The sequence below is a fragment of the Cherax quadricarinatus genome, chromosome 26 (genome assembly GCF_038502225.1).
Source record: "Cherax quadricarinatus isolate ZL_2023a chromosome 26, ASM3850222v1, whole genome shotgun sequence".
Lineage (NCBI taxonomy): Eukaryota > Metazoa > Arthropoda > Malacostraca > Decapoda > Parastacidae > Cherax > Cherax quadricarinatus.
The window spans coordinates 15,028,533-15,053,323 of record NC_091317.1 but is presented as its reverse complement, the minus strand read 5'-3'; the positions used below and the strand labels follow the sequence as shown (position 1 = coordinate 15,053,323).

The window sequence follows — 24,791 nt, the reverse complement described above, 5'->3', positions numbered from 1 at the left end:
CACATCCATAAACTTTTTTCCAGCAAATGGTTAGCAAAGGATTGGACAGAATGGGTTAGCAAGTACAGTAAAAATGACACAGCTAATTCACCTTGTAAACTAAAATGAGAGTAAAAGAAAAATAGATGCAGGCACTTACATACTAGTAGGTACAGTATGTACGTACCATAGTATTAGATATGTACCAGGAAGTACAGTAGTTACAAAGTATTAATACAGTGGATCCTCGGCACTCGAACTTAACCCTTTCAGGGTCGGCAGGCCCTCTCCTAAACTTGTTCTCAGGGTTGGAAATTTTTCGAAAAAAAAAAATGATTTTTTCTTATGAGATCATAGAGAAACTTTTCCGATCATAATGACACCAAAAGTATGAAATTTAATGAAAAACTTATGGAATTATGCTCTTGAGAAGTTAGCAGTCTCGACGATGTTTACGCATCTGCGATTTTGCCCACTTTGAGCCCTATTTTCGGCCAATTCCAATGTACCAGTTGACAAAAATCATAACTATTTTGCTAGAACTCCACTTTTTCTATAGAATGAGTACAAGAAACCACCCATTTACCAATTTCAACTATTCAATAAAGTGTTCAGAAATTGGCAGTTTTCCCAATTTCACACAAATTTCAAAAAATGCCAATTTCCAAATAGGGTCCAGAATAAACAAGACAGACATTCCTGGCACTAAAATAATATTTCCTCTGTTCATTAGTCATGTCCCCAGGCCTCTCTTACATTTTTTTTGCTTTCCACCTTGAAGTATTATTCTCACAAAAAAATAGAAGATTTACTGTTATGCAGACTAATGCATTAGTGTAGAAATAGTATAAATAATATCAGCACACTTGTGAAAGAATATTAGACTCGCCAGTTGACATGTATTGGACGCATGGCATGATTTGTTTACTTTTAAACTGGCAAAAATTAAACATTTCTGCTACTTTTAGCTCATTTTCAAGGTACTTTTCATTATGAAACCAATCAAGATCATCTCAATTTCTGTAATATGTCTTCCATTCTATAAAATGAGACCAGGAAAACTAGAATACAACCATAAATATCATACGAAAATACACTGCAAAGTTGCTGTTTTAAACCAAAAATACGGTCGGAGTTTTTTTTTTCTCATTATGCACTGTGTGCTGCAGGATTTTTTTTTATATTGCACACACTGACCACATAGATCCATTCTTTCATATGTAGGCCTACCAGCTTTCTCTCGCTAGATTTGAAGGCGCTAGAATTTATGAGTACTAGTACGGCACCAACCCTGGCGTGCAAGCCGTACTAGTACAGCACCAACCCTGAAAGGGTTAATTGGTTCTAGAAGGCTGTTTGAGTACAGAACAGATTTTTTCCCAACCAATTTTCTTTTGGTTGACTGTTATCATTAACCCTCTTAGGCCTCATGGTGACTTATTTATACAAATCATATAAAAAACGCCAAAAAAATACAAAGGAACACAAAATAGTTTACAGCAAAGTTCTGGCAGGTTGTGTTTGTTTGGTTGAGTGCTGAACAAATGGTCGACTCCTGAGCGATTTGTTTACCGAACAAAGCATTCAGATACCGAATTGTTTGAGTACGGAGCTGTTCAAGTACTGAGGTTCCACTATAGTTTTAGTTGGTAGGTGTATTATTTTTGAGCTTTTAGGATAATTATAATAAAAATTAGAATAAGCCGTAATGATAAATCCTGTGCTCATTATAAGATCTTAGTTTTGCAATACAGTATTGTAATAAAACGTTATCAGATTCTAAAGTATATAAAAAAAGAAAAAGTATTTTAACTAGTACAGATATTTTTTTTTTTTAAGTTATGGGTCACTGTTATGAGTAACACATTCAGCTTAACACAAAATACTGGAAGCTCCACGGACTGAATGCTTAGGGTATAATCACGTGTAAATAATACTTTTTGGGGGAAATCTTGTTCACTGACTAGTACATTCAAATTGGAAAAAAATTTTGATCCTCTGTTTTGTTAGTTGCTTGCTTCTGTTAAATTTAGCGGTTTAGAATAATCCCACAAATTGGAAATGAAAATGCAACATCATTTTGGTAAGTCATGGATCAGTATAAAGTCACAGCTTAATAATGGGCCAGGAGGGAGAGTAAAATATTGCTCAGCTTTTATTTTAATTTTGTCGGATTGTGATTCATAGGTCACAAAATTGTGACATTAATTTTTATGCATTTTTATTTTTAAATTAATTTTTGATGATATTTGTAACCCGTATATAAACCCAGTATTCATAATACTTAGTAAATATGCATGTACAGTATGCTGTCTGCATAAATGCAAGTGTAAACTCTTAAAAACTACAGATTTGAGATGGTTCAGAAGCATTCCTCCAGACTGATATGAATATTGAAGCTTGAGCTGTGAGGAAACACTGAAAGAATCTGAACTTATGACAGTGTAGGAACAGACGTAAGGGAGACTGATCATGGTTCACAAATTACTCCAGGCCATGGACTCCAGCGGAAATACATAATTTATCACCAATATCAGTATGTATACATCAGTTTCTGATTTCCTGAGCTCCTGAAAAAGTACTGAATTAAGCAAAGGAGGTGCCCCAAGCTAGTCATTCAATATCCCCTTTTGGTTGCTATTATTGCATTATGTAAGTATATAATGCTTTCTGTAAACCATGTGTAATTAACATGGATAACTAATTTTTTTTTTATTTCAGTCCAGGCAATTCCCAGTAATGTATGGTAACCCAAAAAAGGAAGCTCCTTCCCTGTTATGTATTCAGCAGCTCTTGCTAAAGTGTGCAGAAATCACAATTCAAATGATCCTCCATGCTGCAATATCCTCCAGGACTCAATTCTGTCTAATTGGTTTACCCTGAATCTTTTCATAAATGTTATCATGCTCACTCTTCAACAGCACATCAGGTCTTAAAAATCACCCATCTCTCTTCCCTCCAATCTAACATGCTCACACAAAGTTAATGTGTATAAAAAATAGAAAAGGAGAGTATTGAGCATTGAGGAAATGGGGAGATGGTGAAGGGAAAGGGTTAAATAATGAGGAGAGTATCTATATGCCCATTCTTTACTTACTGTTTTCCAGTACTCTCTCAACTTGGAAACTGCAGGTAACAACACTGGTCCAAGTACGAGCACAACTGTTTTCTATCATACCTCACTTAGATTCCTGGTCATCTTCTTTCTAAAGCTATAAAGTTTGGGAAAGTACCCTCTCACTATTACAAATCTGATTGTTCAGCTCCGTGGTCCAGAAAAGTATGAAGCTGAAGCATGAGAATGAGATACCTAACTGTTGCACATGCATCCTAATCATCAATTTGTCAGTATTTTACACCATTTTCACCATAACTGACAGACACTTCAGCACAATGGTATCTTGGTACAGAAGACATCTTCCACACTTCATTGCTTAACTACTAGTTATGAGTGAGAAGGGCTGGATTTCAGAGGGACCTGCCTTTTTTCTTCTAGTGATTCCTGTCCCCTACAGTGATTTATAGAACTTTCGTCTCACCTTTGACAGTATTTAAGCCTCCATTCTCATACTTCAGCTTCATATCATTTCAGACCATGGAGCTGAACTCTTCTTCAGGCTAAGGGACTGACCACCTCAGATACTTTTTCTCCAAAGTTAAAGGACCGATTACATCATCTTCATTTCACTAATACACTTGCTGCCTTTGTATTTGACTGAAGAAGTCTACTGTGTAGGCAAAATTTTTCAACAGTAAAGATGCCTAACTGTTGCACATATCTTAATCACCATTTTATACCATTTTCAACAGCCCTAATTTTACTGAAACTAGACTATGGTGACCAGATGTATTCTGTGGCCTCTCCTGTCTCTCTTTCTAAACTTGATCCTATTCATCATCAGGTCTAGGTGTTTGTTGTTCCTCTCCTGTCGAGATTCTATATGCAGAAGCCAATGTTCCATCCTTGAATGACCAACAAGATGCCCATTGCCTCCGTAACTAGGTATATTTCTACACCATAGGAAGGTTAGCACAGGCACCACTGTGACCACAAATGCAAGTTTTTACAGACGAATCTCCAGCTAGCGTGGCCGTGACGAACTCTAGCTCAAGTCCCTTCACTCCCCTCCAGCCCATCGCTAAAGCGACGGGCTGGATACTACGTGCACGATACTACGTGCCGCAAAATGCCCTTCTCACACTATACCACTCACTTATTTATCCATACCTCACCTATGCTATTTGTGCTTGGGGATCAACTGCAGCAACACACCTAAAGCCAATAATAACCCAACAAAAAGCTGCAGTAAGAATAATCACTAAATCCCATCCCTGGCAACACACCCCCCCACTCTTCATAGATCTAAACTTACTCCCTGTTCAGTACATCCACACTTACTACTGTGCAATCTACATCTACAGGACCTTAAACTCCAATATCAACCTTGACCTAAAACGCTTTCTTGATAGTTGTGACAGAACCCACAGGCATAACACCAGACACAAACATCTCTACGACATTCCCCATGTCCGACTAAACCTTTACAAAAATTCAATGTATGTCAAAGGCCCTAAAATCTGGAACACCCTACCTGAGAACTCTAGAACTGCAGACACATTCATCACCTTCAAAACTACCATTAGAAAACATCTTATCTCCCTGATAAACCCCATCAACTAACTACACGAATACCACCTGGTGGTTCACACTTACACTCACTCACCCATTTGACCATAAACAGAAATATTAATCTCAATCTTAAAATAATGAATCCTGTGATACTCCAATACTGAAACTATGTACTGTGCCAAAACAAAAGCATTCACATTGCTAAACTCACAAACTAGTATTTAGTCACTTAGCCATAATACCAACTTACCTCATAATTTGTAATATTTTAAAATAAAGAATTAAACTAAGTCTGCCCGAAATGCCTAGCCATGCTAGGCGTTCTAGTGGTACACTCTGTAATCATTATTTAACTACATGTAAACCACACAATAACCAAATTCTGTAAATTCAACATTGTAATCTTATAGAGAATAAACTTTGAATGATTATACTACTTCTACTACTGTATATGACACATTATATATATATATATATATATATATATATATATATATATATATATATATATATATATATATATATATATATATATTATTTTTTTTTTTATTATCACACTGGCCGATTCCCACCAAGGCAGGGTGGCCCAAAAAAGAAAAACTTTCACCATCATTCACTCCATCACTGTCTTGCCAGAAGGGTGCTTTACACTACAGTTTTTAAACTGCAACATTAACACCCCTCCTTCAGAGTGCAGGCACTGTACTTCCCATCTCCAGGACTCAAGTCCGGCCTGCCGGTTTCCCTGAACCCCTTCATAAATGTTACTTTGCTCACACTCCAACAGCACGTCAAGTATTAAAAACCATTTGTCTCCATTCACTCCTATCAAACACGCTCACGCATGCCTGCTGGAAGTCCAAGCCCCTCGCACACAAAACCTCCTTTACCCCCTCCCTCCAACCTTTCCTAGGCCGACCCCTACCCCGCCTTCCTTCCACTACAGACTGATACACTCTTGAAGTCATTCTGTTTCGCTCCATTCTCTCTACATGTCCGAACCACCTCAACAACCCTTCCTCAGCCCTCTGGACAACAGTTTTGGTAATCCCGCACCTCCTCCTAACTTCCAAACTACGAATTCTCTGCATTATATTCACACCACACATTGCCCTCAGACATGACATCTCCACTGCCTCCAGCCTTCTCCTCGCTGCAACATTCATCACCCATGCTTCACACCCATATAAGAGCGTTGGTAAAACTATACTCTCATACATTCCCCTCTTTGCCTCCAAGGACAAAGTTCTTTGTCTCCACAGACTCCTAAGTGCACCACTCACCCTTTTCCCCTCATCAATTCTATGATTCACCTCATCTTTCATAGACCCATCCGCTGACACGTCCACTCCCAAATATCTGAATACATTCACCTCCTCCATACTCTCTCCCTCCAATCTGATATCCAATCTTTCATCACCTAATCTTTTTGTTATCCTCATAACCTTACTCTTTCCTGTATTCACTTTTAATTTTCTTCTTTTGCACACCCTACCAAATTCATCCACCAATCTCTGCAACTTCTCTTCAGAATCTCCCAAGAGCACAGTGTCATCAGCAAAGAGCAACTGTGACAACTCCCACTTTATGTGTGATTCTTTATCTTTTAACTCCACGCCTCTTGCCAAGACCCTCGCATTTACTTCTCTTACAACCCCATCTATAAATATATTAAACAACCACGGTGACATCACACATCCTTGTCTAAGGCCTACTTTTACTGGGAAATAATTTCCCTCTTTCCTACATACTCTAACTTGAGCCTCACTATCCTCGTAAAAACTCTTCACTGCTTTCAGTAACCTACCTCCTACACCATACACCTGCAACATCTGCCACATTGCCCCCCTATCCACCCTGTCATACGCCTTTTCCAAATCCATAAATGCCACAAAGACCTCTTTAGCCTTATCTAAATACTGTTCACTTATGTGTTTCACTGTAAACACCTGGTCCACACACCCCCTACCTTTCCTAAAGCCTCCTTGTTCATCTGCTATCCTATTCTCCGTCTTACTCTTAATTCTTTCAATAATAACTCTACCATACACTTTACCAGGTATACTCAACAGACTTATCCCCCTATAATTTTTGCACTCTCTTTTGTCCCCTTTGCCTTTATACAAAGGAACTATGCATGCTCTCTGCCAATCCCTAGGTACCTTACCCTCTTCCATACATTTATTAAATAATTGCACCAACCACTCCAAAACTATATCCCCACCTGCTTTTAACATTTCTATCTTTATCCCATCAATCCCAGCTGCCTTACCCCCTTTCATTTTACCTACTGCCTCACGAACTTCCCCCACACTCACAACTGGCTCTTCCTCACTCCTACAAGATGTTATTCCTCCTTGCCCTATACACGAAATCACAGCTTCCCTATCTTCATCAACATTTAACAATTCCTCAAAATATTCCCTCCATCTTCCCAATACCTCTAACTCTCCATTTAATAACTTTCCTCTCCTATTTTTAACTGACAAATCCATTTTTCTCTAGGCTTCCTTAACTTGTTAATCTCACTCTAAAACTTTTTCTTTTTTTTTCAACAAAATTTGTTGATAACATCTCACCCACTCTCTCATTTGCTCTCTTTTTACATTGCTTCACCACTCTCTTAACCTCTCTCTTTTTCTCCATATACTCTTCCCTCCTTGCATCACTTCTACTTTGTAAAAACTTCTCATATGCTAACTTTTTCTCCCTTACTACTCTCTTTACATCATCATTCCACCAGTCGCTCCTCTTCCCTCCCGCACCCACCTTCCTGTAACCACAAACTTCTGCTGAACACTATAACACTACATTTTTAAACCTACCCCATACCTCTTCGACCCCATTGCCTATGCTCTCATTAGCCCATCTATCCTCCAATAGCTGTTTATATCTTACCCTAACTGCCTCCTCTTTTAGTTTATAAACCTTCACCTCTCTCTTCCCTGATGCTTCTATTCTCCTTGTATTCCGTCTACCTTTTACTCTCAGTGTAGCTACAACTAGAAAGTGATCTAATCTGAAAATGTTAAGCTATTTTTTTTTTTTCATTTCTCTGTTTTGTGGCATAATTTTGAAGATTTGTTGCTTTGAGTTTTACTTTGCTTGCTTTTTAAATAAAGAATGACAAAGCCACTTGGACACATGCCAACTGTTAATCCTTAAACTGTCCAAATGTAGATCTACGTTCACGTGTGAGGCGCTCCGAACGTAGATCTACGTATTTTTTACATAAAGCATGTAAAATAAAAAGCTTGGAGCACTACTCATGTGAATGTAGATCTATGTTTGGACAGTTTAAGGGCTAAGAATTCTTCCAAGAAATTCTTGAAAACTTGTATTCTTGAAAGCCCATTTTCTTTGAAGGTATAATTAGTATAGTGCATCAAAGATCAGCTTCAAACACCAGTTTACCCCATGCCTTATTAAACCCTTGTGTATAAATTACTAAAAATAAAAGCTTATGAAGGTGGAATGTTTGAATGTGCATGGATGTAATGCAGATGAAAAAGATGACTGCCAGTGTTATGAATGAAAAGAAGTTAGATGTCCTGGCTCTAAGCGAGACAAAGCTGAAGGGGCGTAAGAGAGTGAAATTAATGGGATTAAGTCAGGAGTACCTGAGAGAGTTAGAGCTAAAGAAGGGGTAGCAATAATGCTGAAGGATCAGTTATGGAAGGAGAAGAGGGAATATAAATGCAGGAATTCAAGTATTATGTGGATTAAAATAAGGGTCATGCAAAAAAGTGGGTTATAATAAGTGTGTACCTGGAGAGGAGAGAAGAGAAGAGTGTAGAAGACAAATTTTGAGAGATGTTAAGCAAGTGTTTGGGAAGTTTTAAACAAAGTGAGAGAGTAGTTGTGGTGGGGGACATAAATGCTGAAGTGGGAGAAATGGTTGTAGAAGGTGTGATAGGTAAGTTTGGGGTACCAGGTGCAAATGATAATGGGGGGCCTTTGATTCAGTTTTGTATTGAACTTTGAACTATGTATTGATAAATAAGACTGATGGGTAGACTTCAGGATGTGCATGTTTACAGATCAGTTTTTAGTTGTAGCTTCAGCTAGAGTAAAAGGTTGATGGGAAACAAGGAGAATGGTATCTGCAAGTAAGAGAGGTGAAGGTTTGTAAACTAAAGTAGTAGACAGTCAGGATAAAATATAAACAATTGTTGGAAGAAAGAGGTTGAAGAGGTATGGAATACATTTAAGAATGTAGTGTTAGTTTGTTCAGCATAAGTGTTTGGTTACAGGAAAGTGGGTGCAGAAGGGAAGAAAAGTGATTGGTGGAAAAATGAGGTAAAGAGAATAGTAAGAGAGAGAGAGAGAGAGAGAGAGAGAGAGAGAGAAGAGGTTTTTACAAAGTAGTGATCGTATGAGGCGACTAAAATGCCGGGAGCAATGGGCTAGTAACCCCTTCTCCTGTATACAATTACTAAAAAAGAGAAGAAGAAAAACTTTATAAAACTGGGTTGCTTAAATGTGCGTGGATGTAGTGCGGATGACAAGAAACAGATGATTGCTGATGTTATGAATGAAAAGAAGTTGGATGTCCTGGCCCTAAGCGAAACAAAGCTGAAGGGGGTAGGAGAGTTTCAGTGGGGGGAAATAAATGGGATTAAATCTGGAGTATCTGAGAGAGTTAGAGCAAAGGAAGGGGTAGCAGTAATGTTAAATGATCAGTTATGGAAGGAGAAAAGAGAATATGAATGTGTAAATTCAAGAATTATGTGGATTAAAGTAAAGGTTGGATGCGAGAAGTGGGTCATAATAAGCGTGTATGCACCTGGAGAAGAGAGGAATGCAGAGGAGAGAGAGAGATTTTGGGAGATGTTAAGTGAATGTATAGGAGCCTTTGAACCAAGTGAGAGAGTAATTGTGGTAGGGGACTTGAATGCTAAAGTAGGAGAAACTTTTAGAGAGGGTGTGGTAGGTAAGTTTGGGGTGCCAGGTGTAAATGATAATGGGAGCCCTTTGATTGAACTTTGTATAGAAAGGGGTTTAGTTATAGGTAATACATATTTTAAGAAAAAGAGGATAAATAAGTATACACGATATGATGTAGGGCGAAATGACAGTAGTTTGTTGGATTATGTATTGGTAGATAAAAGACTGTTGAGTAGACTTCAGGATGTACATGTTTATAGAGGGGCCACAGATATATCAGATCACTTTCTAGTTGTAGCTACACTGAGAGTAAAAGGTAGATGGGATACAAGGAGAATAGAAGCATCAGGGAAGAGAGAGGTGAAGGTTTATAAACTAAAAGAGGAGGCAGTTAGGGTAAGATATAAACAGCTATTGGAGGATAGATGGGCTAATGAGAGCATAGGCAATGGGGTCGAAGAGGTATGGGGTAGGTTTAAAAATGTAGTGTTAGAGTGTTCAGCAGAAGTTTGTGGTTACAGGAAAGTGGGTGCAGGAGGGAAGAGGAGCGATTGGTGGAATGATGATGTAAAGAGAGTAGTAAGGGAGAAAAAGTTAGCATATGAGAAGTTTTTACAAAGTAGAAGTGATGCAAGGAGGGAAGAGTATATGGAGAAAAAGAGAGAAGTTAAGAGAGTGGTGAAGCAATGTAAAAAGAGAGCAAATGAGAGAGTGGGTGAGATGTTATCAACAAATTTTGTTGAAAATAAGAAAAAGTTTTGGAGTGAGATTAACAAGTTAAGAAAGCCTAGAGAACAAATGGATTTGTCAGTTAAAAATAGGAGAGGAGAGTTATTAAATGGAGAGGTAGAGGTATTGGGAAGATGGAAGGAATATTTTGAGGAATTGTTAAATGTTGATGAAGATAGGGAAGCTGTGATTTCGTGTATAGGGCAAGGAGGAATAACATCTTGTAGGAGTGAGGAAGAGCCAGTTGTGAGTGTGGGGGAAGTTCGTGAGGCAGTAGGTAAAATGAAAGGGGGTAAGGCAGCCGGGATTGATGGGATAAAGATAGAAATGTTAAAAGCAGGTGGGGATATAGTTTTGGAGTGGTTGGTGCAATTATTTAATAAATGTATGGAAGAGGGTAAGGTACCTAGGGATTGGCAGAGAGCATGCATAGTTCCTTTGTATAAAGGCAAAGGGGATAAAAGAGAGTGCAAAAATTATAGGGGGATAAGTCTGTTGAGTGTACCTGGTAAAGTGTATGGTAGAGTTATAATTGAAAGAATTAAGAGTAAGACGGAGAATAGGATAGCAGATGAACAAGGAGGCTTTAGGAAAGGTAGGGGGTGTGTGGACCAGGTGTTTACAGTGAAACATATAAGTGAACAGTATTTAGATAAGGCTAAAGAGGTCTTTGTGGCATTTATGGATTTGGAAAAGGCGTATGACAGGGTGGATAGGGGGGCAATGTGGCAGATGTTGCAAGTGTATGGTGTAGGAGGTAGGTTACTGAAAGCAGTGAAGAGTTTTTACGAGGATAGTGAGGCTCAAGTTAGAGTATGTAGGAAAGAGGGAAATTTTTTCCCAGTAAAAGTAGGCCTTAGACAAGGATGTGTGATGTCACCGTGGTTGTTTAATATATTTATAGATGGGGTTGTAAGAGAAGTAAATGCGAGGGTCTTGGCAAGAGGCGTGGAGTTAAAAGATAAAGAATCACACACAAAGTGGGAGTTGTCACAGCTGCTCTTTGCCGATGACACTGTGCTCTTGGGAGATTCTGAAGAGAAGTTGCAGAGATTGGTGGATGAATTTGGTAGGGTGTGCAAAAGAAGAAAATTAAAGGTGAATACAGGAAAGAGTAAGGTTATGAGGATAACAAAAAGATTAGGTGATGAAAGATTGAATATCAGATTGGAGGGAGAGAGTATGGAGGAGGTGAACGTATTCAGATATTTGGGAGTGGACGTGTCAGCGGATGGGTCTATGAAAGATGAGGTGAATCATAGAATTGATGAGGGAAAAAGAGTGAGTGGTGCACTTAGGAGTCTGTGGAGACAAAGAACTTTGTCCTTGGAGGCAAAGAGGGGAATGTATGAGAGTATAGTTTTACCAACGCTCTTATATGGGTGTGAAGCGTGGGTGATGAATGTTGCAGCGAGGAGAAGGCTGGAGGCAGTGGAGATGTCATGTCTGAGGGCAATGTGTGGTGTGAATATAATGCAGAGAATTCGTAGTTTGGAAGTTAGGAGGAGGTGCGGGATTACCAAAACTGTTGTCCAGAGGGCTGAGGAAGGGTTGTTGAGGTGGTTCGGACATGTAGAGAGAATGGAGCGAAACAGAATGACTTCAAGAGTGTATCAGTCTGTAGTGGAAGGAAGGCGGGGTAGGGGTCGGCCTAGGAAGGGTTGGAGGGAGGGGGTAAAGGAGGTTTTGTGTGCGAGGGGCTTGGACTTCCAGCAGGCATGCGTGAGCGTGTTTGATAGGAGTGAATGGAGACAAATGGTTTTTAATACTTGACGTGCTGTTGGAGTGTGAGCAAAGTAACATTTATGAAGGGATTCAGGGAAACCGGCAGGCCGGACTTGAGTCCTGGAGATGGGAAGTACAGTGCCTGCACTCTGAAGGAGGGGTGTTAATGTTGCAGTTTAAAAACTGTAGTGTAAAGCACCCTTCTGGCAAGACAGTGATGGAGTGAATGATGGTGAAAGTTTTTCTTTTTCGGGCCACCCTGCCTTGGTGGGAATCGGCCGGTGTGATAATAAAAAAAAAAAAATAGTGTATTTAAGAAATAACAAAGTTAGATTGGGTCTTAGGTTTAACATTTATTTTTTGGGTCACCCTGCCTTGGTGGGATAAGATAAGATTTAAGATAAGATTTCGTTCGGATTTTTAACCCCGGAGGGTTAGCCACCCAGGATAACCCAAGTAAGTCAGTGCGTCATCGAGGACTGTCAAACTTATTTCCATTCTGGTCCTTAATCTTGTCCCCCAGGATGCGACCCACACCAGTCGACTAACACCCAGGTACCTATTTGCTGCTAGGTGAACAGGACAACAGGTGTAAGGAAACGTGTCGAAATGTTTCCACCCACCGGGAATCGAACCCGGGCCCTCCGTGTGTGAAGCGGGAGCTTTAGCCACCAGGCCACCGGGGCGACTTGTTGAAAAAAAAAAAAAAAATTGTGAGAAACATTTAAGATATACATTCAGCAGGGAGGTACAACATCTTGTAGGAGTGAGGAAGAGCCAGTTGTGTGGGAAGGTGTGTGATGCAGTGGGTAGAATGAAAGTGGGTAAAGCAGCCGGGATTGATAGGATAGAAATGTTAAAAGCAGGTAGGGGATATAGTTTTGGATTGGTAGGTGATTTTATTTAATAAATGTATGCAAGAGGGAAAGGCACTTAGGGCTTGGCAGAGAGCATGCGTAGTTCCTTTGTATAAAGGCAAAGGGAACAAGTTGGTGTAAAAATTATAGGGGAATAAGCCTGTAAAGTGTATGGTAGTTGTTACTGCAAGGATTAACCCTTTCAGGGTTTTGGCCGTACTAGTACGGCTTACGCTCCAGGGTTTTTGACGTACTAGTACGCATAAATTCTTGCGCCTTCAAATCTAGTGAGAGAAAGCTGGTAGGCCTACATAGGAAAGAATAGGTCTATGTGGTGAGTGTGCACGGTATAAAAAAAAATCCTGCAGCACACAGTGCATAATGAGAAAAAAAAAAACTCTGACAGTGTTTTTGGTTTAAAACAGCGACTTTGCAGTGTATTTTCGTATGGTATTTATGGTTGTATTTTAGTTTTCCTGGTCTCATTTTATAGAATGGAAGACATATTACAGAAATTGAGATGATTTTGATTGGTTTCATAATGAAAAGTACCTTGAAAATGAGCTAAAAGTAGCAGAAATGTTCAATTTTTACCAAAGTTCAAAAGTAAACAAATCATGCCAAGCGTCCAATACACGTCAGCTGGTGAGTCTAATATTCTTTCACAAGTGCGCTGATATTATTTATACCATTTCTACACTTATGCAGTAGTCTGCATAACAGTAAATCTTCTATTTTTTGTGAGAATAAAAATTCAAAGTGGAAAGCAAAAGAGATATAAGAGGGGCCTGGGGGCATGACTGATGAACAGAGAAAAAGTTATTTTAGTGCCAGGAATGTCTGTCTTGTTTATTCTGCACCCTATTTGGAAATTGGCATCTTCTGAAATTTGTGTGAAATTGGCAAAATTGCCAATTTCTGACCACTTTATTGGATAGTTGAAATTGGTAAATGGGTGGTTTCTTGTACCCATTCGATAGAAAAAGTGGAGTTCTAGTAAAATAGATATGATTTTTGTCGTCTAGTACACTGGAATTGGCCGAAAATAGGGCTTAAAGTGGGTGAAATTGCCGATGTGTAAACATTGTTGAGACTGCTAACTTCGCAAGAGCATAATTCCGTAAGTTTTCCATCAAATTTCATACTTTTGGTGTCATTATGATCGGGAAAAGATTTTCTATCATTTCATAAGAAAAAAAAAAATATTTTTTTTTTTTCCGAAAAATTTTCGACCCCGAGAACGAATTTAGAAGAGGGCCTCTCGACCCTGAAAGAGTTAAGAGAGAAAAAATCTAACATAAAGTGGGAGTTGTCACAGTTGATTTTTGCTTCTGACACTGTGCTTTTGGGAAATTCTGAAGAGAAGTTGTAGAGGATTGTGAATGAGTTTAGATGGTATGTAAAAGAAGGAAATTAAAATTGAACATAGGAAAGAAGCAAGATGATGAGGATAAATTTAGGTATTGAAAGATTGGATATCAAATTGGAGGGAGGGAGTATAGAGGAAGTGAAAGTATTCAGGTATTTGGGAGTGGATTTGTCAGTAGATAGGTCTATGGAAGATGATGTGGATCATAGAATTGATGAGAGGAAAAAGATGAGTGGAGCACTGAGGAGCCTGTGGAGACAAAGAACATTATCCATGGAACCATAGAGGGGGGGGGAATATATGAGAGTATAGCAGTACCAATGCTCTTATATGGGTGTGAAGTATAGGTGGTGAATGTTTCAACAAGAAGGCTGGAGGCAGTAGAGATGTGTTTGATGGCAATGTGCAGTGTGCACATAAAGCAGAGAATCTGTAGGTTGGAGATTAGAAGGTAGTGTGGGGTTTCTAAAAGTATTATCCAGAGAGCAGAGGAAGGTTCTTGAGGTGGTTTGGACATTTAGAGAGGATGGAACAAAATAGAATGACTTAGCATATAAATCTGTAGTGGAAGGAAGGTGGGGTAGGGGTCATCCTAGGATTGGTTGGAGGGAGGGGGTAGAGGTTTTGTGTGCGAGGAACTTGGACTTCCAGCAAGTTTGTGTGTGTGTGTGTGTGTGTGTTAGATAGAAGCGAGGGGAGACAAATGGTTTATATGACTTGACATACTGTTGGAATGTGAGCAAAGTAACATTTATGAAGGGATTCAGGGAAACCGGTTAGCTGGACTGAGTCCTGGAGGTGGGAAGTACAGTACCTGTACTCTGAAGGAGGGGGTGTTGATATGTTGCAATCTTTTCACTAGTGTAGGCATGCTTTGGCAAGATGGGGATGAAGTGAATGATGATGAAAGTGTTTCTTCTTTTTTGGGTCATCCTGCCTTTGGGGGGAAATGGCTGATGTGTTAATAAAAGAAAAATTTAGTAACCATGTTTTTACTTAGGATTTGGGTACATAACATATTTCTAGATCAACAAGTACAGGAGGGCCCCACTTATTCAGTAGATTATGTTCCAGACTACTGTTGTAAAGCAAAAATTGCTGTAAAGTGAATCATAGCTTTTTTTTCACTTTCAAAAGCATATAAAAGCCTTGTAGCATGTTTACACTATTATATATTAAGTGAACAGTATAAATATGGCTGAAAAATGAGTATACAGTACACACATTACTTACCTTAATTTTTTTTTTCATCCTTAGCTTATAGTGAGTAGTGAATATATTGTAGGAAGTCTGAACAAATGAAGAATGGGTATAATTGAAAACTATTTTATTAGCAAAACTCTGTAAAGTTGCACCTACCTATGACTTCCTCTGCAGTGTCAAGTGTCAAAGCTTTGTCTTTTGACCAAAAAAATAAAAAAAAACTGTTCAGCACTCTTTTGGGGGTCTCAGGATGTAACTATATTTTCCCATATGTTCTTCAGCTCATTTTTACAGCATGAGCATATGGCTTAAATGAGGCATTTTGCATGATTAAGAAGAATGAGACAAATATGATAGCTTGTGCAATAAGTAAACCAGGTTGTGACCTGAAAATAATGTCAAATAGGTCAGAACAGCTAAGTAAAATGGAAAAGTTGAGTGAGTGGATTGAATAGAAAACCAAGAAAGGTACACCATTTAATTTATCTTAAGGTAAAAAAAAACCTTATGATACTATAAAAGTGTGTGATGAGGAAGAAAGGCCTGAACAAGAGTGCTTTTTTATTACTGGGTAGTTCCACAAGTTCAAATTGTGCAGTCAGTTGCATAATAAGTTTTCTGGTGAAAGTACTTCTACTGACCACACTGCTGCAGGGTACTTCCATGCTTAGTTACAGGGAATCATTTCCGAGGTTTAATGCTGATGAGATAAGTTTTTATTGGAAGAAGATTCCAACAAGAACTTACATCAGTCAGCAAGAGAAAAATGCACCAGGATTCAAGGGTTATATAAAAAAGTGGTTTTTATTTTTCTGTTATTTCTGGACTAAATTCATTTTGTTTTGTATAATACTAACTGCATTTGTGAGAAGCTTGTGATTTTTTTCTGTTTTGTAAATCAAGAAATTTGGAATTGGCAAAGTTTGGGAAAGGCAACCCAGTGTAACATATATATTACACAGGATTGATTTCTAGCTGGGAACACACCTATTGTATAAAATGAGGGACACTTGTACATATATTGAATGTTAGACAAGGCACCGAGCATTAAGTGTAGATTAACATTATTTGAGAGCATTATTTTTTTCTTTCACACCATTGAATTCATAGGCTTGGAACTGTTATCATACCTTGGCTCTTTTGAAAACTAAGTCCTCCTTAAAGTATGCTATTCCTTCTCCCAATACCCCCCTCCCTCCACTCCCCAGGATGTGATCCAGAACAGCAGGTTAACACTTGGGTAACTATTTCCTGCTAGGCAAACGGGGACAACAGATTCAAGGAAACATGAGCAGTATTTCCACTCACTAGTTAAGAGATTTGCATTTTTAGATGCTATTACAGTGCAGTATTGCAACTTGCATGAGCCGTTGTATATACAGTATAAGGATGGCTGTCACATATTATTTTATTTAATTTTTAATTAAAATGCAGTACATTATACAGTGAATTAAGTAAGAATGCAGCAATAGTTGGGTCTCAATAGGGAATACACATTACAAAATGTGCAAATTTTGACTCTCTTGTCATAATACAGTGGAACCTCTACTTACAAGTGCATCCACATGCGAGTTTTTCCAGATACGAGCAGTCGCTCGGTCCATTTTTTGCTTCCAGATGCGAGCGAAATTTCCAGATGCGAGCAGGCCTCAAAGGAGGTTTCCTTGACACTGGTGAGGAGCTCTTGCTCTTGATCTAGGGAATTGAATCTCAGTTGTTTGGTGGACTATCTTATTCAAACTTGGGCAATGTATGATGGGAAGATGCTTCTTAATGTACACCAAAAATTAAAGAAATCGGACCATAAATAACGGCGTTCACTTCTCAGCCATTAGCCTCCCCTTAGCTGTATATTTTCATATGATTTGTATGGTTGTATTTTTTTTTTTTTTTTTTTTGGTCTCATTTGATAGAACGGAAGATATACTACAGAAACAGATATGATTATGATTGGTTTTATGATGAAATGTATACCTTGAAACTGAGCTCAAAGTAGCAGAAATGTTCGATTCTTTGGCGATGTTCAGGAGTAAACAATACCGTCCAATACCTGTCCGATTGGCACTGCCCCTCAACCTTCACATATTGGAAAGCTCTTTAACATGCTAGCAAAAAAGGGAGCAGACATCATGAATTAGCAGTGGCAGACAACATGAGGTAGCAGTGGCAGACAACATGAAGCAGAGGTGGCAGACAACATGAAACAGCAGTGGCAGACAACATGAAACAGCATTGGCAGACAGTGGCAGGCAGACAACATGGCACAGCAGTGGCAGACAACATAAAGCACCAGTGGCAGACAACATGAAACAGTAGTGGCAGACCTTGTTGTACCCTATACTATAAGTGAGTTTCCGAACGCCACCACGAGATGGCAGTATATATCAAAACAATGTTCAGTCCACTCCACTCGCGGTGGAGGGAATTCTCATGTTTTCCCTACGTTTCGTGCAGTTATTTTGTGAAATTTCATGTTTCTAACCATGGGTCCTAAGAAAGCAAGTGCAAAGGACAGTGCTGAGAAGAAAAAGAGGACGATTTCCATGGAATTAAAGCAGGAAATCATAGATAAACAAACTAGGTGGAGGGTTAAGGACTTGGCCAGGCAGTACCAGCATACCACTTCTATGATATGTACAATACTAAAGCAGGAGGAGTCAGTGACAAAGTGTGGCATTAAGAGAGTAGCAATTAAGTGTAGCATTAAGACTGTAGCAATTATAAGTCACTGTTTTACTTTTTTGGGTTATCCTAGGTTCTCTGCACATGTAGTCAGAGAGCAGGATGGCCACTGTGGTGGCCCTATAAACCCCAACAACAACAATGGCTGATGTCGCCACCACTAGCCATATACATAATGACATGTATTTTATTCATTCTAGTGTATATATCATGTTTTTGTTATTAAATTGTTTATTATGTCATATTAGATGAATTGTGATAGATGAATAAGCTGTAGAGTTATTACTAGGGAAATTATTGAAGTATTTTGTCGTGCCTGGAATTCCACTGGAATGGATTAATTCCATTTCAGTTAATTTAAATGAGGAAAATTGACTCTGCAAACGAGCAAATTCAGTTGCAAGCAAGGTCATGGAATGGATTAAACTCCTAAGCAGAGGTTCCACTGTAATAAAATTTAAATAAACATTTAAAATAACATTTACTTACCTTCATTGAAGAGACTTACTGGCATCTGGAAGATAGGGAGGAGGAAAGAGGGAGGACTTATTGTCTGGAAGGGGAATCCCCTTCCATAAAGACTTTAGGTAACAAGTCCTTATCTAAGGTTACTTCCCTCCTTTGTCTTTTAATGCCACTAGGACCAGCTTGAGAGTCACTGGACCCCTGTCTCACAAAATAACTGTCGAGTGCTCTGTTTCTGGCATCTCTTTAAGATTTCCCTGAAGTAGGACAAGGTTTTGTCACTGAACATGTTGCAGATATGGCTTGTTTCAGCTTGGTCAGGGTGATACTTTTCAACAAAAGTTTTCAACCCATTCCACTTTGCACACATGTCCTTAATCACTGAAGAAGGCACCTCCTTCACTCCCTCTTCCTCCTCCTTTGAAGCAAGTTCCTCAGCTGTGGTGCTGTTCCACTTGAAGCTCTTGCAGTTCGTCAGTGGTTAGCTCTTCCCTGTGGTCCTCCACCAACTCTTCCGCATCCTCACCACTCGCCTCCAATCCCATAAGCTTGCCAAATGCCACAATACCTTCCACAACAGGCAGGGAGTCGGTAGAGTCAGGGTCAGCCTCAAACCCTTCAAAATCCCTCTGGACAACACATTGTGGTCACAATTGTCTCCAAGCAGAGTTTAAAGTCCTGGAAGTCACTCTCTCCCAAGCCTTAACCTATAATGCTTATGCAATGGAGGATACTGAAGTGCTTCCTCTAGAACTCTCTTAGGGTCAACTGAGTGTCTGAGGTCACTTCAAAGCACATTTTAAACACTGCTTTGGTTTCGAGTTAATTGAAGTTAGAAATGACCTGCTGGTCTATGGGCTGGAGGAGAGGAGTAGTGTTAGGAGACAAGAACTTAACTGTTATAAAACTGAAGTCCCTAGACAGTATGTCTTCCAAGTTTGGAGGATGAGCAGGAGCATTGTCCATTACCAGGAGGCACTTGAGTGGCAAATTATTTTCCATGAGGTATTTTTTCACTGGGGCCAAACATTTCGTGGGCCCACTCTTTGAAAATTTGCCTCATGACCCATGCCTTATTATTTGCTTTCAACAAGGCACACAACTTGGTCCTAGTGACATTTTTTTTCTTAAACACACTGGGATTTTCTGAGTGATACACAAGTAAAGGCTTCACTTTAAAATCATCACAGGCATTAGCACAGAACAAGAGAGTTAACCTGTCTTTCATAGGCTTGTGTCCTGAGAGTGCCTTTTCCTCCTGAGTAATGTAGGTCCTATTCAGCATTTTCTTCCAAAACAGGCCTGTTTCATCACAATTGAACACTTGTTGGGGTTTGAATTTTTCAGTGTCTACGTACCCCTTAAATTCACTCACGAAGTTTTCAGCCGCACGTTTGTCTGAACTTGCTGCCTCCCCATGCCTTACCACACTGTGTATGCCACTACGCTTCTTAAATCTGTCAAACCAGCCTCTGCTGGCCTTAAATTCACTAACATCAACACTGGTTCCAGGCATTTTTTGTATCAGATCAGTATGCAACTGCCTTGCCTTCTCACAAATGATCGACTCTGAAACACTATCACCTCCTCTCTGTCTATTGTTGATCCACACCACCAACAACTTCTCAACCTCTTTTGACTGTTTGTGATCTATTTTTGGATAACACGTCACCTTCGGCAACATCAGCTTCCTCGAGTTCTTCTCTCTTCACCAAGATAGAAGTGATAGTTGATCTGTTTTTGCTGTACATCCTGGCAAGCTCCCCCACATGAACGCCACTCTCATATTTTTCTACTATCTCCTTCATTGCTATGGCGTTCCTCACTTTCTTTACCACAGGGCCCATGGTGGCTTATTTCACAGTCACAATTATTTATACCATTTTTTACACTAATGCAGTAGTCTGCATAACAGTAAATCTTATATTTTTTGTGAGAATAAAAATTCAAAGTGGAAAGCAAAAGAATATAAGAGGGGCCTTGAGACGTGACTAATGACTAGAGGAAATGTCATTTTAGTGCCAGGAATGTCTTTCTTGTTTATTCTGGACCCTATTCGGAAATTGGCATCTTTTGAAATTTGTGTGAAATTGGCAAAATTGCTAAATTCTGACCACTGTACTGGATAGTTGAATTTCATAAATGGGTGGTTTCTTGCACCCATTCGATAGAAAAAATGGAGTTCTAGCGAAATATTCATGTTTTTTGTCGACTAGTACAGTGAAATTGGCCGAAAATGGGGCTCAAAGTGGGCAAAATCGCCGATGCGTAAACATCGCCGAGACCGCTAACTTTGCGAGAGCATAATTCCGTAAGTTTTCTATCAAATTTCAAACTTTTGGTGTCTTTATGATCGGGAAAAGATTCTCTATCTTTTCATAAGAGAAAATAATTTTTTTTTTTTTTAAATTTGGCCGACCCTGAGAACGAGTTTCGGAGAGGGCCTGTCGACCCTCAAAGGGTTAATAAAGGGGATATTAGCCCTTTCAGGGTCCAAGGCCAAAATCTGAAGTGGTGCTCCAGTGTCCAAGAAATTTTGAAAAAAAAAAAATAATTTTTTCTTACAGAATTAAAGAGCATATTTTTGTGAAGGTAATAAGACAAAAAAAAAAATTCTGATCAGTACTTACCGAGATACAGTGCCAAGAAGTTTGTCCAAAATGATGTGGTGGCGGCAACATCGATGAATTCCACATACGCGCATTACATTATTTAGCGGTTTTTATAGTTTTTTCTTTTCTTTTCCAATTTTTTTCTATTTATACTAACATTTGGGGCCTGAGAGACCAATACTGTATATAATGTATATATATAAACTCACTGTATTGAACACAATAACCGCACTAAAGTTATTATCATATTATTGTTTACCACTGTTGTTTATTACAATAAACATGCACAAATCTTGTATAATACTAATGTTCTATCATATATTTACATATTTACAATCACTGGACATGGTTTTAGAACTGCTGGAGCTTGTGGAACTCCTTGAAACAAGGCACCATGCACAGAGGCACCTTACATTCCTCACACATAAACCGAGTGTCTTTGCGTCTTTGTTGCCGTCGTTTTGTTTGTGCACAGACAATGCATCTCTTCTGAGCAAATTTCTTCTGAGTTGAAGGAAGCTGTATTATGAAATGATCACCTTCCCTCCTCAAACGCTTGGGTATATCCTGAGGAATTCGAGGACCTTGTTGTATAGCAGGTGTTGTTACCTGGTACTTCATTATGAGTTGTCTGACAACAGACAAACAAAATTCACCATACGGTGGTCTGTTGCCAGTCTTTATTTGGTACATATTATATGCATTGAGCATTGAAATGTCCATGAGATGGAAGAAAAGTTTCATGTACCACTTGTAACTCTTACGAACACAGTCAACAAAACCAATCTGCATGTCACATTTGTCAACCAAGCGCATGTTTTGTGTATAATCAATCACTGTCACTGGTTTTCGAATACGTTCATTAGTCACTCGATCAACTTTGCCACTGTCTTGCATTTCATTACGGTGAATGGTTGTCAACAATGTGACATCTCGTTTGTCATGCCACCGTAATGCCATGATGTCATTGGCAGTAAACACCTGCACGTCATCACCACGAGCACCTGCGTTGAGCCTGGGCATATGTTTACGATTAGAACGCACTGTGCCACACACATCTGTCTTGTTCACTCGCATGAAATCACTGAGTAATGGGCTTGTGTACCAGTTATCGGTATATAATGTATGCCCCTTACCAAGATAAGGTGCCATCATGTTTCTCACTACGTCACCTGAGATACCCAATAACATCTTGGTATCTTTCAATGTTTTACTTCCCGTGTATACAACAATATCCAACACCAGGCCACTGTCACAGTCACAGAGTACAAACAGTTTTATACCAAAGCGTTTCCTCTTGCTCGGTATATACTGCTTGAATGACAGTCTACCTTTGAACAAAATCAAAGACTCGTCAATTACAAGATTCTTGAATGGATAAAAGTATATGCTGAACTTTTGTTTGAGATACATGAAAACATTTCTAATCTTGTATAACCTGTCACTTCTGTCAGGCCTGGTTTTGTCAGAGAAGTGCAACATACGTAACAGTAAGATAAACCTGTTCACTGGGATGATTTCACTGAAGACCGGGGTAGAAATTAGCCGATCTGTGGACCAGTATGCTTTTATATTATGCTTATAGACATGAGGCATAAGCATTATTGTTGCAAAAAGCAAATACATTTCTGCAACAGTCGTCTCTTTCCACCTGTGTAGTCTTGACTGTGGTGATATGATCGTATTTGCCATGGTGTACTCAAAATACTTATTACTTTCCCTGACAATAGTTTCCATCAATGGCTGGTCAAAGAATAATTCAAAGAATTCCAGTTCATTGGCCGTGGTTCCAAGGGGACAAGTAGGTAGAATTCCACTTTGAGAGTCATCAAAGTGGTGGGGCTTGGGAACAAAATTGGGATTTTGCTGCCAATCCCAGATACGGTTTGCTGGTGGATACTGGACATCATAGGCTGGTTGTGCGGGTGGTTGTGGTTGTGGTGGGCTGGTGGCTGACGCTCCGCTTTGTCCTTGAACTGACGAGTCAGCAGCGTGGGTCCCAGCCTGGGCTGGTGAGTCACGCATGGCGGTGCCACTACCATCACCACTACCACCATCTACTGATGCCTGTGGTCTATCCATGCCAAGTGTAGCCACATCATCCTCACTATCACTATCTAAACCTGGTGTAGGGCCACGGGATGTACTCTGGGATGTACTCCGTCCCCTGGGCACAGCATAGGGTACACTACCTGAGTGCATTCGGCGGCGCACATACCGACGCTTCACTGGTGAATATGATTCCTCTCTATCACTACTCAAATGATCGTCAAGCGCAATAAAATCACAATCCACGTCACTATCATCATCATTACTGAAGTCAGAGGCCTGGCCACGCGAAAATATTAGTTTTCTCTTGCGTTAAGGTACAACCAACCGTGAGTCACGAGTGCCCACACCAGAGGTAGAAGGTTGAGGATCGTCAGGGTTTCTGCACTATTATCGATATCCTGGTCATTCCTTTCGGTCACTAACTGATCAAAGCCATAGAATTCGTCTTCATTTCCACTTCCATCAGTGTCAGAACTATCAGATAGGAAGAGGAGAGTCCCAATTTTCCGGGGAGTGAGAGCTGACTTGCGACGAGGCATGGTGAACAAGGGTAACTGAGCCGGCATTCCCACAATGCTATGCGGGCGCCTAGATTTTTTGTTTATGGGGCACACCCACCACGCAGACCCGTTCTCTCACATGTAGGCCTATGAGCGCTTTCGCGCTAAATTTGACGGCGCTAGAATTTTGGCGTAGATCTATGGTTTGGACCCTCAACGTATAACCGTAAATTTACGGCACGGACCTTGAAAGGGTTAATATAGGAAGAGAGGTGAGTACAGGTCCTCCATCACAAATCCGGCATCATTGGGACCTGTAGTGTGCCGGATTACTGAGTTTGCCGAATTACAGAGTGGTTAGGTTAGAATACACTTAATAAAATTAACCAACTTGACTTACACAGTTCATTGAACATCGGCAAAAATCGAACATTTCCGCTACTTTGAGCTCAATTTCAAGGTACTTTTCATCATGAAAGCAATCAAAATCATGTCTATTTCTGTAATATATCTTCCATTCTATCAAATGAGTCCAAAAAAATGAGAATACAACCATAAAAACCATACGAAAATATACTGCAAAGAGGCGGCTAATGGCTGAGAAGTGAACTCCCTTATTTATCGTCCGTCTTTTTTATTTTTGTTGTACGTTAAGAAGCATCTTTCCATCATACATTGCCCAAGTTTCAATGAGATAGCCCAACAAACAACCGAGAAAAAAAAATATTTACCAAAAATCATATATGGCAAGCCCAAGCCAGGTACTGGAAATAAGTCACTTTGTCTGACTTTTCTGGGTTATCCTAGGTTCTCTATACATACACTGCTATGTATGATAATCTATGTAACTGTATTTGTGTATACCTGAATAAACTTATTTACTTCTAGTCTGTCAACTGAGTACAAGAAACCGCCCATTCACTTATTTCAACTACCCAATAAAGTGGTCAGAAATTGGCAATTTGGCCGATTTCACACAAATTTCAACAGATGCCAATTTCAAAATAGGGTCCAGAATAAACAATGCAGACATTCCTGGCACTAAAATAACATTTTCTCTGTTCATTAGTCATGGCTACAGGCCCCTCTTATATTACTCTT

General features: G+C 39.5%; 1 protein-coding gene across 1 annotated transcript in view; it reads left to right on the top strand.

Moving 5' to 3' along the window:
- Window positions 1–24,791, top strand: part of LOC138853231 (secernin-1-like) — a 42,639-nt gene that overhangs the window by 822 nt on the left and 17,026 nt on the right. The gene's annotated exons all lie outside the window — the stretch shown is intronic.